Genomic DNA, 16,265 nt, shown 5'->3' on the forward strand with positions numbered 1-16,265 from the left:
CTAACAAATCCAAACAGTTCAGGCTGGTTGCAGCGTTTCTGACCAGCTAGGGTGTCGGGAAGACCTGCAAACAGTACCTGTTAGAGATGCAGGGTGCAGAGGCCCTTGAAGTCACTCGCGTTGCAGGTCGAGCTCCTTTCTGTTGGGATCAGGAGCGCTGGCGTCGGCAGGCGTCGGGTGCCCCTGTGCAAAGTGCAGAGGTGCGGCGTGCGGTGCCCTTAGGTCTCAGTGTGAGCAGCGGCTCAGTGATGGCGTCAGATGGCATTGTCGGTGAGACCAGGGTCACGGTGCGAGGTGAAGGCGGGGCTCGTCACAGTGCTGACAGGTCACAGTGCAAGCAGCGTCGTCGTCGTTGCTGAGGCGATGTCGTTGGCTGACAAACAGGAGTCGATGGTGCCGGCGTCAGTAGGCCATGGCTGCCGTGCAGGATGAGGGCGGTACGTGTGTAACTTTAAGAGTGGTGCCCTCGAACCACGGTGCAAGCAGGGTAGTTGATTTTGACATGGAGCGTCGTCGGGGAGACCAAGGCATTGTCGTGAAGCGAGGCGGTGCAGAGCACGGTGCCCATAGGTCACGGTGTGACAGCGGCTCAGTGGCGGCATCAGCAGGCTTCGTCGGTGAGACCAGGGCGAAGTGCGGTGTTGCAGCGGTGCTCTCTGTGGTGCCCAGGCTTTGGCAAGAAGTGAGGCAGTGCGGAGTGCGGTGCCCACAGGTCGCGGTGCGAGCCGCGGCTCAGTGGCAGCATTAGCAGTCGTCATCGGTGAGACCAGAGTTGCGTTGCGGCAGTGCCCTCTGTGGTCCCTTTAGTATATGGAGTCAGCAGCGGCATCGTAGATGTCTTCGAGTTGCTTTTCTTCTGTTGCAGCACAAAACACACAGTCCCCAGTGCTGATGGCAGAAGAGCTGGAAGTCTTTGCTGTTCCTGAGACTTCTTGAACAGGGGGCAAGCTCTGCCTAAGCCCTTGGAGAAACTCTCAAAAGTAGATTGCAGAAAGTTCAGTCCAGTCCTTTCACTGCCCGACAGAAGCAGCCACTGAAAGCCAACACCGCTAAGTGGTAGTCCCTCCTCAGAGATTCTCCAGCTGTTCTTCTTGGCAGTCTTCTTGATCTAAAAGAGTTCTAAAAATCAGGGGTCTGGGTCCCAGTATTTGCATCCAAAAATCCTTCGATCCTCTAGGCAGAGGGTGTCTGTGCCCAGCCAGAACCAGTTATGCCTTCTCTGGTGTAATTTCCCGGCAGGGGGTGGAGACTGCATTGTCAGAGGCTGACCAGGCCCTTTGAGGTGCAAGGAAATCTCCTCCCTCTTCCCCATCGCAGCCCAGGTCTATTCAGCCCTTTCCTCACCTACCTAGATTATCGGGAGCCACCCTTACTTCCTAGCCATCTGTCGTCCAAAACACAGACAGGCAATCCACATTCCAGCAGAGGCACACAGGATGACTGAGCAAGAAAATACCTGCTTCCTAAAAGTGGTATTTTCCAACACAGAATGTAAAAAAATCATCTTTACTAAAAGATGTATCGTTAGATTCTGAGTTCAGCCATACTAAAGTTTATTTTCCCACCTAGTTCCCAGGGCCAGTTATGTTTATAAGATGTTATAAACAAACTTCCCATTCTGTCCAATGGGGAACAGGTAGCCTTGCAATAGTGAAAAACAAAATGGGCTGTAATTCGCTATCAGGACATGCCACACACACCAGGGCATGTCCCACCTTTCACATACACTGCACCCTGCCCACAGGGGTACTTTGGGCTTACCTTAGGGGTGCCTGACATGTAAGAAAAGGTTTGGTTAGGGACTGGCTAGTGTGTGCACAGGCCAAGTCGACATGACAGTTACAAACTGTGTTCAGACTCTGCAATGGCAGGTCTTCGGTACCTTTTCCGGGTTACTCACGTGGGTGGCACAATCCGTGCTGCAGGCCCACATGTAGCATTTGGTTCCCAGGCCCTAGCACACTTTACTAGGGGCCCTGCACTTTGCTAGAGGCTGACAAGAAAACCAAACAGCCAATAATGGAAACACCAATCCAAAACATACTTTACTACTGGAGCACGTGCACTTTACCACCGATCAGCAGTGCAAAAAGTGCGCAGAAACACTACGCCAGCAAAAACAGAGTCAAAACTGGGAGGGCAAAAAGCTTAAACACAGGGGAAACACGCCAAAAGATGCCAAGTTTAACACATGTCCCCTCCAGCTGAAAGTAGGGAGAACTACCCAAACTCCTGGGAGTTCTCTTTACTAAGGCAGAAGAACCTGGACAGACCATCTGCATTGGCGTGTTCTGTGCCAGGACGGTGTTCCACCGTAAAGTCCATTCCCTGTAGGGAGATGGAGCACCTCAGCAGTTTTGGATTCTCACCCCTCATTTACATTAACCACCTGAGGGACGTGTGGTTTGTCTGAACCCAGAAGTGAGTCTCAAACAGGTAGGGCCTCAGCTTCTTCAGTGCCCAGACCACAGCGAAAGCTTCCCTTTCTATGACACACTACCTCTGTTCCCAGGGGAGTAGTCTCCTGCTAAGGAAGACTAGAAGAGGATCTAGGCCCTCTTCGTCTGCTGTGAGAGCACCGCTCCCACACCATGCTCTGAAGCGTCAGTCAGCATGACGAATTCCTTGGAGAAGTCGGGTGCCTTGAGCACGGGTGCCATGCACAGGCGACCATCAGGGCATCATAAGCCTTCTGGCAGGGCTCAGTCCACATCGCCTTCCTCGACTGCTTCCTGGAAGTCAGCTCGGTTAAAGGGGCAACAATGGTGCCATAACCCTTAACGAATCTCCGGTAGTACTCAGTGGGTCCTAAAAAGGCCCTCACCTCCGTCTGGGTCTTGGGGGGCTCCCAAGCCAGATTGGTGTCAATCTTGGGTTGTAGCTCCACCTGGCCGCTCCCTACCTGGTGTCCCAAGTACGCCACAGAACCCTGCCCCATCTGACTGGCCTTGATCATGAGGCCTGCCGTCTGCAGCGCCTTCAACACTTCACTGAGGTGCTACAAGTGTTCTTCCCCTATTTAAACAGGGGGTACCCTAAGTAACCCTTTGGCATCTGGGTCAATAAACAAATGTAAACAAACAATAATGCCTTGGGATAAATAACAGAAACTAAGTAGATTGAAGAGATACTTCATTTAACTCTTCCTCAAGATAGTAATATTCAGACCAAATCTTAAGATTTAAAAAGAATCAATAGCCAACCGGTTTATCTAAAAAACAGCTTTTGGATGCTCTTGATAGTGAAGTACTTATTTATTGTCACTATTTTTTCTTTTTTTTATGTTTTAGCAAAGACACACAAAAGAAAAATACTCTTACTTGCATATATATAAATATACAAACATTTACATCACATAAACATATATATACACAATGTTTATACAACAACATAAACAAAAAAGTAAATAATTTTACTTTTTGTTTCTCATTGCCCTACTATTTAATTAGGATGCTCTTTAAACAAAGTTCCATACCGAGCATTCCTTACACAATAGATCACCCTATTTGGAGAGCATTTAAGGCTATAAACTTCTGCCCTTATTGTACCAACAATGCTCCTAAATTATTCCGTATGATTTTAGAATTGATGGGTTTCTTCAATTATTCTGTCGACGCGTTTCAAACCCTTCAACTTTCTGGCTTCATCAAGACTTGGGCATCAGAGTAACCGCATTTTTTCACAAAAATCACGGATGGAAATCCATCCGGATAACCAACACCATTGATTATCTATCTTTTTGCCGTTTCTTAAATTACATCAGTTTCCGTCTTCTTACTGACCAGGAAATTGCTAATATACTGGGAAAAAAGAAAATTAAATCAGACGTTCCCTCCGCACTCAGAAAATTCTCTGTGTCTGCCTTACTAAGCTGGTCTCTACTCTCGGGAGGAAATCAACCGTCTAGCCGCATCCATTGCTTGAATGCAAGTGTTCTTCCCAGCAGGAACTGAACACTGCAATTTCTTTTTTTTTTCACTTTAAAACATTTTTTTATATCGTCTTTATTGTTTTTACAACATATAACATATAATCATCAACGCTTTGTCGTTACAGGGTTGCAGCCCACATTTGCTGTGTTAAAGGTGGTACAGTTACACATTATATAAGCTTGGCTGCCCCCCTATCCACTGTCCCAGTAAGAGGAAAGAAGTGTGAGAAAAGGGGAAAGGATAGGAATTAAGGTAGAGAGAAAAAGAGGTAGCATACAGAGGTTTACTTTCTTCGCATTAGTGTCTTGAACCTGTGGGGGTGTGGTACAGAGCCAATTGTTAAATTTGTTAGTACTATTCATGGCGGTTCATATGGGTCTAGGAGCTTGTCCAAGGATGCCCACATTACTCTGTGCGGTTGTCTCCATGGTGAGTTTCGCAGGGCAGTGCTGTCAGCGCTTCGAAGGTACGTTACCCAGTTGAGCCAACCCTTGAAAGTTGCCTTGGAAGGGTCTTTCCATTTGGTGAGGACTATTTTGACTGCCGCTGTTCGTAGGAGATGCAGCAGGTCTCTGTCTTGTTGTGAGTCTAACTCTGTTGTCATGAATGCGGTGGTGAGAGTAGCAAAGTCTGCTTTTAGTGTGCATCCTAACATTTTATTGATGAAGGTGAATATTCTCTCCCAAATTATTTTAACTTTAGGGCTGTGGTAGATAAGGTGTGCCAGGTCCCCCTTTTCCTTGTCGCAATTCCATCACTGGTCATTTTCCCTCTGGCACAGAGTTGCCAGGCCAGCTGGGGTCCAGTATGTTTTGTGCAAGAGCCAGAATTTAGTCTGTGCTAAAGCCGGGCAGATTTTGTTTTGCGTGGGGGAGGGCCAGATGAGGTGGAGCTTTTTCTAGCTGAGTGCGGAGCCTAGTTGTTTCTCCCAGTAAGTGATTGTTTTGTCGTTGAGTTTGGAGGAGCTGGGTCGTCACAATCTGTAGAGGTGTGATACCTGGTGGCCTATTTTGTTGATATTCGTCTTGTATTGAAAGATTGAGGGCTTGTGCTTTGTGAGTTTCGCTTTGGACACGACTGTTTTGATTTTAAGGAAGTTGTACAGTTCTATGTCTAGTAGATTGTGCTTTGTTTTTAGCATGCTGAAGGAGGAGGGGCTTCCTCCCTCTTCCATCTGCGCTGGGTATGTGATACCTAGCCTTTTCCATGTATCTATGGAGAGCGGTTTTCCCTAGGGGTGGGCGGCCAGCTACGCTCCGTGCACGGAGTGTGCGTAGTGCCGCCTACTCCGCATTTTGCGGAGCGGGCGTAGCCAGGCGGCACTACGCACGCTCCGCAGACGGAGCGTAGCTGGCCGCCACCCGCCTCCCTCCCGCCCTCCCTAAATACTTTAAATTAAAGGAATAAATTAATTTAAAACGCACTTACCTTGCCCGCCGCTGCCCGCCGCGTCCCCGGGGCTCGCTATCTTCCGTCTTCTGTCTTCTTTACTAATGCGCATGCGCGGGCGGCCGCGCATGCGCATTTTCTCGTGAGAAATGCGCATGCGCGGCCGCCCGCGCATGCGCATTAGTAAAGAAGACGGAAGACGGAAGATAGCGAGCCCCGGGGACGCGGCGGGCAAGGTAAGTGCGTTTTAAATTAATTTATTCCTTTAATTTAAAGTATTTAGGGAGGGCGGGAGGGAGGCGGGTGGCGGGGCTGGCGGCCAGTGGTGTTTGCGGAGTGGGGCTACGCGGAGTGCGGAGGTGGGCGTAGTTTTCTCGCCCACTTCGCGTAGCTCCGCGAAGCCCCACTCCGCAAACTCCGCCCAGGGTTAGTTTTCCCCTGTATTTTATCTTTGTGTTTGCCCATAGTGATTCCCACATTGAGTTTTTCACGCTGTGTTCCATTTTTTTGTCTATTTTAAGCAGGGCATTTCTTGTGTTTTTGAGTATTGGGTTTGCTACTTGTGCCTGTTTGTTGGCTGCAAGGAGAGCTATTGGCTCCAGGTTGCCTAGAATGTCTCTCTCAATATTGAGCCAGACCGGCGTATACTCCTGGCTAGACCGGACCCAGTAGGCCCCCTGTTTCGCTAGAAATGCAGTTTGGAATGTTTTGAAGTCTGTCACATTTAGTCCTCCCAGTTTCTTGTTTAGCCTTAGATTCTTAAGGCTTATCCTCACTTTTTTCCCCCGCCATATGAATTTATTTATCATTTTGTCAACTTTGCGATGGAACTCGTCTGTGAGTATGTGTGGGAGCATACCCGACAGGTAGTTGACCATTGGGGTGATTGATCATCATATTTATTGTCTCTACTCTGCCCCACCATGTCAGGAATTTAGGTGACCAGGCCTCAACCAACGTCTTTATCTTTTCTAGTAGTAGTTTTTCATTTTGGTCGAGTGTGGTTTTGAGGTCTTTGCCGAAATGTATACCCAGGTAATTGATGAACCCAGTTTGCCAGGCTAGGCCAAATTTCCCAGTATCTCTCTAGTGGTGTGGATGTTGAGTGGTTTACATTTCGACTTATCTTTGTTCAGCTTGTAGCCTGGTTTGAATACTTCCCTATGGTCTCCATGAGGGCGGTGATGGAGGAGTTGGGTCTCTCTGTGACTATGAGAATATCATCCACGTATGCGGCTAGTTTTACTGTGACCTCATTGATGGTGATCCCCCTCATCTCCTCATTGGACCTGATATCCCTGATCAGCGGTTCCAGGGCAAGCAGAAACAACGAGGGGGACAGGGGGCAACCTGTCTTGTCCCCCGTTGTAGGGCGAAGGGTTCTAAGACTACCCCATTGACTACTATTCAAGCTCTGGGGTTTTCGTACAGAGCCATTACTTTCGGTGTATACGACTCAACCAAGTTGACTGTTAGGTCATTCTGGCGAATTGCCTCCAGTCTTTTCGAGACGCCCTCCCAGAATTCTGTGTCATCTGTGTTAGGGCCGTAAATTTTCACTACATGTATGATTTCCTCTCCCCTTTTCAGTTGCGTCATTAGTATCCTCCCTGCTTTGTCAATATGTTGATCCTCTATTGTTATCTTGGAGTTCTTGTTTAACAGAGTGATCACCCCCGCTTTTTCTTCACTGCCGGTGAGCAGGCCACCTGTCCGATCCACCTCGCTCTGATTCGTTCGGCATCTTCCAGAGATAGCCTGGTCTCCTGCAACAGGAAAATGTCTCCTTTGGTCTTTGCTAGGTAGTCTAGGATTTCTTTCCTCATGACTGGGTGATTGAGGCCGTTGACATTTAGGGAGACTATCTTTAGGCTAGATGCCAAGGAGTTTGTGTTATTTTGTGCCATTGGCTACGGTGGGTGTTCGCCGTTCTCCCTTACCTTCCCTCGTGGTGTGTTCATGCCCCTCTTTCCTGTTTGGATTTTACGGATCGTTGGTGAGTAGCATCTATGCCCCCCCCCCCTGTTAGCCCCTCTGATCTCTCTAACAGCTCCTGGTTTCATGTCCCTTCTTGTATGCGGAAATGTAGCTAGAAAGGTTAAGATAGGATGGGAGACAGTGGATAGAAATAAAGTGTATATAGAAGACAGACAATACAGACATAACAGACATCCCCTCCCCCCCTGTTCCAAACCATTGTATTCCAGACATGTGATGGCAAGATCCCCAATCCATCCCCCTGGGAGCTTATTGGCTCCTTATGCCGGTGTTACTACTACTATTACCCCTCCTTCCCTTCCTTCCTCGCTTTACGCTGATTCTACATAGGATAGGTGTTTTTTGCCTTGTCCTTCTCTTCGGGGAGTTCTGTTCCCCTTTGGCCCTTCTCCCCCGTGCCCTCCCACCAGGTGACCACATCTATGACAGTCAAACAAAAGGCTATGCTGTTGTTTTAGTTTCTCCTGGCTCCCTTCGTATGGTGATCTGCTCGCCTTTACAGTGTTTCACTCATAGCCTCCTGAGGTAGAAAGAGTTTGGTTGTCTTCGTTACACAAAAATCAATGGTTGGTAGGGAATCAGTTTGAGGTAGATAGCTTGTCCCTTTATTTGGACCTGAGGTAGACATGTGTTCTGAGGTAGATACGGTTTTGTACCTGATTTGGCATTTTGGCTCTTTGTTCCCCACGCTCACTCCACTCTTGGCTCCGGTGATGCTCTTCTCTTGCTCGATCCTGCTTGCGAGGTGTCCATCTCTTGATGCAATGGCCCTTGTAGATATCTGGACAGCTCTGTCGGGTCCTCGAAGACGCGCGTTCTTCCTTTGTCATTAATTCTGAATCTTGTGGGACCCACAAATGAAAACATGATGTTCTCATTCCTTATCTTGTCTCTCAGAGCCAGGAACCTTTTTCTTATGTCTACTGTGGGCTTGGAGTAATCCTGTGTGAGGATTATCCTGTGACCGTTCCATTGCATGTTTTGGCTTTTTCTTGCAACTCCAAATATCGCTTCTGTATGAAGTGATCGGAGCGGCTTGCATATTATTGGTCGTGGTCCCGCCCTGTTCGTATTTTTGAAGGCCGGCACTCTGTACGCTTTGTCTAGCTCAAAAGGGTTGTGGAATTTGATGTTCATGACTTTGGGGATCAGTTCTTCTTTATGGGCCATATAAGAACTCGTTTTGTCTTCCTCTCCCTCCGGGGCACCTAGAATTTTTATGTTCCCCCTTCTGTTATGGTCATCTAGTTCCGCCGTCTGCCTTTGGAGTATCGCCGTTGTCTTGGTTAGTGCCATGATTGCTTTATTTGTCTGTTGGTCTCCGTCTTCTATGTCGCTAACCCTCTGTTCCACCACCGTCAGTCTATTATTTGCCGCATGGATGTCCGCTCTGATGGCGGCTAGTTCTAGTTGTATTGCATCTGTAGTTTGTTTTCTTGTTTTGGCTAGGTCGTGGACCTTAGCCAGTTTTTTCAAGATCATGTCCAGTGTGCTATTCATATCTGGCTTATGTTTGATGGGCGAGTCTGTTAGAGTGTCTCCTCTGTTCTTCTTTTACTGATGCGTAATTTTGCCTCCGTTCCCAGCCATGATTGGCAGGCCTCGCTTCACTTGATGGAGCTCAAATCTTCTGTCCCCTTTCTGCGCTATGGGTTGGTAGGTCTGCACTTGTGAAAGCTCGCTTTGAGCTCTTTTGGTTTTCAGTGGTGCTTGTTGTGTGGCTTTGTCTTGTTGCTTTGTGGGCCCCCTCTTCCCTATCTCTTGGCTTGAGGCTGGTATGCTGAGGACCTTCTCTTGATCCTGTTGTCTTCCTGAAGCTCTTGTTAACGCCACCCCTTCTGTTAGCAGTACCTGACCGCCGTCCCTTTGTTGATGTGCATTGGTCTTCGCTGAGGTTCCTTGTGGCTTCTGCTATGAATAGTCACTGCCTTGGTTCGTACTTGTGGGCCCTGTTCACTTTCTCTTATTGTGGTTTTCACAGCCTCTTTCCCTGCCCGCTGGTCCTCCATGCTATGGGGGTGGTACCTGGTCTGATTACCGCTGAGTTGCCTCTTCTATGTGCTTTCCGACTGTAGCACTTTATTGCAGGTTTTGCTCCCTGAAGGGTGAGTATTCAAGAGCTTGGTCTTTCTCTGGACTAACGCGAGTTTGCCGTGTGCTCCCCTGTCTGGTCTGTGCTCATTCAGCGGGTCATTCCGAGGGTCTGTGTTTCTGTTTATGCTGTTTTTTATTTTTATTATCTGTTTATGCTGTGTTTCTGTTTTTCCTTCTATTGGTTGTTTGTGCTGTCACGCCCCTCTGACTGCTAGGCGTGGTCGCTGCGCTCACTTGGGATACCTCGGTGAGCTGTGACCGCTGGCCCCCTGCAGCTGGCTCCACCGCCGCTCGTTCGTGAAGCTCCCCCCGGGCTCTGTGTCCCTCGGACACCGTGTTCTTTTTGCCCCTCTCAGAGCTGGTGCGATTTTAGCCTCCTCACCTCTCTTAGTCCCTTGTGGGTTCGCGCTATTCTCCTTGCGCCTCTTATCAGCTTTTTCTTTTTTTTTCCCCAAAATAGCGGCCCCCTCTTATCGGTTTTGTTTTTTCTCCCCCTCTTTGGCTCTGGCGTGTGGCTTGGGATTACTTGGCTACTTTTTCACTGGGCAGTCCGTGTCCTTTTCTTTTACTTCTTTGACTGCTTTTCTTATGTGCCTCTTATGTCGTCGGGCTTCGTCTCGCACTGCACTGTGATCCCCTTCCCTTTGTCTTTCAGCGTTATCGGCGTCTTACGTTACGCTCCTAAGATGGCGGTCCCCTGTTAAGCGCTTTCAGTTTAGTTTTGCGCCTTCCTGGGGATGAGGGCTGCTCTCTTCTTCTACCCTTTCCCGGAGGGGCTGCAGGTGGGGTCACGGTAGTAGACTGCTACACTGACCTCGTAGCTGCCTGTATCAGGAGGTCCGGTCTCTCCGACGTTCTTGTATGGGCACCGCGGCAGATCCCTCAGTTCCCGGATGCCATCTTGGGCTCTCTGCTCTTCTCAGAGGAACTCTCAGAGGTTTTTTCAGGTATTGGGTGGTTTGCCCTCACTGTAGGTTTTTGGCATTCGGCCCCTCTTCTTCCCAGGCCCTTCCGACGTACTTGGAGGTGGTTCTTTCCTCTCTTAGCGTGGCATAAGTTAGATCATTTCTTGCTTGCACCCAGGGTTTAATGGAGCTTCGGATTCAGGCAACTATCCCCATTGCCGTCGAAATCACGCCCCAACACTGCAATTTCTTCCAGGTAGGCGGCACTGAAATCCTCCAGCCCAGCCAACACCTGGTTGACCGACCTCTGAAAGGTGGCAGGGGCATTCTTCAACCCAAAGGGCATCACTCGGAAGTAGTATTGTCCTTCTGGGGTTGAAAATGCTGACCTCTCCTTGGCACCGTCGATTAAGGCAATCTGCTAGTACCTAGACGCTAAATCAAACGTGCTGAGGAACTTGGCAGCTCCCAACGGATCAATGAGCTAATCAGCTCTGGGGATTGAGTGTGTGTCAGTCCTGGTGACGGCATTGAGCCCACGGTAGTCCACACAAAACCGCAGTTCTGGAGTGGCCCTGGGTGCAGCTGCCTTTGGGACCAAGACCACTGGGTTGGCCCACGGAATGTTGGATGGCTCAACCACCCCTAACGCCAACATCTTAGAGACGTCCTCTTTGATGCTGGCCTTGACCCGATCAGCCAACCTGTACATTTTGTGCTTCACAGGGGGGCTGTCACTGGTGTCCAGGTCATGGGTACATCAGTGAGTAACACCTGGGGTCAGGGAGAACAGCGTGGTAAACTGTCCCAGCAACCGGTGATAGTCACTCTGCTGCTCGCGGTCAGTGTTGTCGCGAGGATCACACCTTCCACTGACCCATCACCTTCCTTGGCCGACAGGAGGTCGGAGAGAGGCTCACTCTCCTCTTTCACACCGTCATCTGTCGCCAAGAGCATGCTCACTTCAGACCTCTCAAAGTGGGGTTTGAGGTGGTTCACATGGAGGAACCGCAAAGGGTTCCTGGGAGCCTGCAAATCCACCAGGTAGGTGACCTCACTTTTGTGCTCCACCACCTCAAATGGCCCAGTCCACTTGTCCTGTAAGCCACAAGGTTCCACTTGGGCCATGACCCACACTTTTTGTCCAGGTTGAAACTCGACCAGAGTGGCATTCTGGTTATACAACCTCTTCATTTCTTCCTGGCTGGCCTAGAGGTTCGCCTGAATGAGGTTCCTGAAGCGGGCAGTTTGGTTCCGGAAGAGCAGCATGTAACTAAACACGTCCTGGGGAGTTTTCCTGGAAGCTACCTCCCAGTCTTCCTTCACCAAACTCATAGGTCCTCTCACAGGGTGACCAAACAGAAACTCAAAGGGACTGAACCCGAGAAACTTCTGGGGTACCTCCCTGTAGGCAAAGAGAAGGCACGGCAAGAGGACGTCCCACTTACGCCTCATTGGTTCTGTTAGACCCTTAATCATGCCCTTCAAGGTCTGGTTGAACCTTTCTATCAGACCATTACCTTGTGGGTGGTAAGGGGTGGTGAACTTGTAAGTGACACCACACTCCTTCCACAGGGATGTCATATAATTTGATATGAAATTGGTCCCAGTTGGAAACCACCTCTCCAGGAACCCCACGCGGGAAAAGATCCCCATTAACGCCCGGCCCACCACTGGTGCCGTCGTTATCCTGAAAGGGATTGCCTCTGGGTTCCGGGTGGCATGGTCCACCAAGACCAGGATGTAACTGTTGCTCATGGCTGTCTTGGGATCCAGTGGCCCCACAATGTCCATCCCTATCCTTTCAAAGGGTGTCCCAACAATGGGGGATGGTTGGAGAGGAACTTTGACTTTTCTCCCACTCTTACCACTTGCCTGGCAAGTTTGGCAAGACCGGCAATGTATATCTGACTGCCTTCGCAATTGGGGCCAGAAGAAATGGGTGACAAGCCGCTCAAAGTTCTGGTCCTGCCCTAAATGTCCTGCCAAAGGCACGTCGTGAGCCAGACCCAGTAGGAAGGTCCTGAAATGCTGGGGTACCACCAGCACACGGGCTGACCCAGGCTCAGATTGAGGTCACACTGGCTCCAGTATTCCTGAAAGCCTCTACCCTTCTCCCATTGATGGTCACCCAGGTGCTGTGTTTCTTTGTGTTAGGGGGCAACTGGGTCCCTAGGACTATCTCACTGTCCCCTAGTGAGATGAGGGTCATTTATGCAGGGTCCCCACCCTCCTTTGGGTACTCCTCCTCCCCCCCAAGTGCTACACTAGCCAACACCTTGGACTGCCCACCAGCGGATGGCTGTGTCCCCTTGGAGCACCTGTGGTCCCCCTTCATGTGCCCCACCTGGTCACATGCAAAACATTTGCTGGGCCGGTCTCAGCAAGCTTTCCTGACAAGACCCCTTGTTTCTTATCTCCGGGGGAATGGGAACCTTTACCCTGGGTGTTAGTTTGGGGCCCTTTAGAGAACTCCTGTGCTTTACCCTTGTCCCCCCTACTTTTCTGCTGGGGACCCTGCCCACCTTTGGCTGGTTCTCCCCCAAACGCTTTCTTGTGGACCCTGGTACTCACCCAGCGGTTCACCTCCATAGCAAGCTTCCTAGGGTCAGTCAGCTTATTATCAACTAGGTGCTGGTGAAGATCTGCAAAACATAGACTGGACAAGTGCTCCCATGCAATCAAATTGTAGAGCCCCTGATAATCTGTCACATTACTGCCCTTCACCCAGCCTTTCAGTGACCGGCAAAACACATCCACACATTCCAACCAAGTGTTGGCATCGGACTTCTTACTGGACCTGAACTGATCCCTGTACTTTTCAGGAGTAAGACCATACTTAGTGAGAGGGTGTACTTCATGTCTGGATAGGTCAGGTGGTACCCCTTACCCAAAGCTATTAAAGTGTCCATCGCTTCTTCAGGGAAGAGAGGCCACAATCCTGCTCCCCAATTCTCCTCAGGGACCCCATTCATGTGGATTGCTGCCTCCCCCTTCTTGAATTCCTTGCCCACATTCTTAGGGATATGCATGATTCTGTCTGCCTGTCTTGACGAGTTGCTGCCACCATCCGAGCCGAGCCTACTCCTTAGCTCCAGCTCTATAAGACCTCGCTCAGGGTGTAACATAATTTTCCATTCCTCCATGGCTATTCTTTTGTTTTCCGTCTCACTTTCCATCTTGAGTTTTTCCAACTTGAACTTCCAGCTCCTCTGGGGACTGGCTACTGCTGCCGGCCTGAAGGGTCCCCCCCTCCCAAAAGCACATCCACCCTAGGAATAGGCCCCTCCGCCTCTCCACTAAGATTACCAGATTGCCCACTTGCGTCTCTGGCTGCTACCCAGGCCTTCAGAGCCTTTTGTAGCTCGTCTTTCCTAGTAGGGCCTCTGACTTGGACTTTTAGGTTTTTGCAAATGGATTTCAATTCCCTAACAGTGTAGAGCTCCAACCTATCCTCCTCAAAGGCAATTTCCATGGATGCAACGGATAATGCTATTGATTCTGGCATGACGAAGTAGGAAGTTAAAATGGCAAGATGGAAAAAAATCGGCCAAAAAGAAAACGGACTAATATGTGGTACTTAATGGTCTGCGATATGGTAGAAGTGCACACCAATCACTGTAAGTCAAGTGCAAACGCAAGTCCTATCCTCACCGCTGATAACCAATGTTAGAAATGGGGGTCTCTAGTTGGAAAGGGCTTGCACCTTTGTCCAAGCAGAGACCCTTCTTCCTAGTCAGTACAAGGGAGTTACACTCCTAAAATAACCTCTGCTCACCCCCTTGGTAGCTTGGCACGAGCAGTCAGGCTTATCTTAGAGGCAGTGTATAAAGTATTTGCACATAACCAACAGTAATACAGTGTAAACACTTCAAAAGGACACCACAGCAGTTTAGAAAAATAGTCAATATTTTTATATACAAGACCAAAAACGATAAGAATCCACAATACAGTACTTAAAAATCTAGTTACCAAAATACACTTTAAAAATAGTTCCTTGGTGCCCTCAGGTTACAGTGCGAGCAACGGCTCAGTGGCGGCGTCAGATGGCATCGTCGGTGAGACCAGGGACGCAGTGCGAGGTGAAGGTGGTACTCGTCGTGGTGCTGCCAGGTTACGGTGCAAGCAGCTGTGTCGTTGCTGAAGCGCTGTTGTCGGTTGACGAATGGAAGTCGATGGTGCCAGCGTCGGTAGGCCAAGGCTGCGGTGCGGGATGAGGGCGAAGTGTTGTGTAACTTTATGAGCGGTGCCCTCAAACCACGCAGCGGCGTTGATTTCGGCGTGGAGCTGCATCGACAAGGAGGCCAAGGCGTTGTCGTGAAGCGAGGTGGTCCGGAGTGCGGTACCCACAGGTCACGGTGCGAGCAACAGCTCGTGGTGGCGTCAGCAGGCTTCGTTGGGTGGGACTAGGGTCGAGGTGCGGCGTTCGGCGCTGCTCTCTGCTGTGCCCAGGCTTCGGCGTGAAGCAAGACGATGCGGCGTGCAGTGCCCACAGGTCACGGTGTGAGAAGCGGCTCTGTGGCGGCATCAGCAGGCGGCGTCGGTGAGACCAGGGTCGCAGTGCCCTCTGCGGTGCCTTCAGAACATGAAGTCGGCAGCTGCATCTTAGATGCCGTTGAGTTGCTTTTCTACTGTCGCAGCACAAAACACACAATCCCCAGTGCTGAGGGCAGAAGAGCTGGAAGTCTTTGCTGTTCCTGAGACTTCTTGAAAAGGGGGCAAGCTCTACCTCAAGCCCTTGGAGAAACTCACAAAAGTAGATTGCAGAAAGTTCAGTCCAGTCCTTTCACTGCCCAAGACAGAAGCAGCCACTGCAGGTCAACACCGCAAAGCACACAGCAAAGTGGAATTCCCCCCTCACAGCTTCTCCAGCTCTTCTTCTTGGCAGTGTTCTTGATCCAAAACAGTTCTAAAGTTCAGTAGTCTGGGCCTGTTAGACCTGTCAGCCTTAGGGTGGTCTTCCCTATTTTTTTCGCTGTTGCCTCATTTTTCTCACCTACTTTTCGTTGGCTTTAGGTCTCTGGGCACCTTCCCATTGCTTAACAATGCTAAGGTGCAGGTGCTCTTTTCCCTTAAGATGGCTGCCACTGACCCCTGCTACTGCAGCATGGTCTTTTTAGGCGCACTCTAGTAGCCAGGAGCTGGCTGGAACTCTTAAACAATGTTGCAATGCCAGCCTGCCAGCCTGCCCATAGCTAGAATGAGGGAAGCTCCTGGAACCTTCCAGAACAGGGGAGGTGACACCAACTGCCACTGCCAACTGTCGCTATATAAGAAAAGGGAGGCAAACTTTCCAGAGAGAGTAGTTGGGGCATCATTGACCTGGGGGAACCTACGCAGGAGACGTAGGCGGTAGGGCCTAGTCAGGAACCTATGCCACTGGGGTGACAGGGTTTAGGCGCTGCTCACCAAGCTGTGTGAGGAACACTGAACTAGCCCACTGATCTGGCCCAGCGGGAGGGGAACCCAGGGACCACCTGAAGTGATTTACTGAGAAAACTGGACAAGCCTTCAACTCACCACCCCCCTCTCTTCAAGTAACTTCTACCAAGGGTGCAGGATCCAGCTAGCACCAAGAAGACCTTCTTACTGCCCACAGGACTGGTGGGGAATCAACCAGGTATTAGCGCTGCATTCCCCTTGAGAAGCGCTGTATTCCCCTTGAGAAGCGCTGTGAACAGCTAACTGCCAAGCGCTGCATTCCCCTTGAGAAGCGCTGTGAACTGCTAACTGCCAAGCCCTGTATTCCCATTGAGTAGTGCTGTGAACTGCTAACTGCCAAGCGCTGTATTCCCCTTGAGAAGCGCTGTGAACTGCTGACTGGCAAGTGCTGCATTCCCCTTGAGAGGCGCTGTGAACTGCTGACTGGCAAGCGCTGCATTCCCCTTGAGAGGCGCTGTGAACTGCTGACTGGAAAGCGTTGTGCCCCTTTTGAGAAGCGCTACTG

Source organism: Lissotriton vulgaris, chromosome 1_1, assembly GCF_964263255.1.
Source record: "Lissotriton vulgaris chromosome 1_1, aLisVul1.2, whole genome shotgun sequence".
Lineage (NCBI taxonomy): Eukaryota > Metazoa > Chordata > Amphibia > Caudata > Salamandridae > Lissotriton > Lissotriton vulgaris.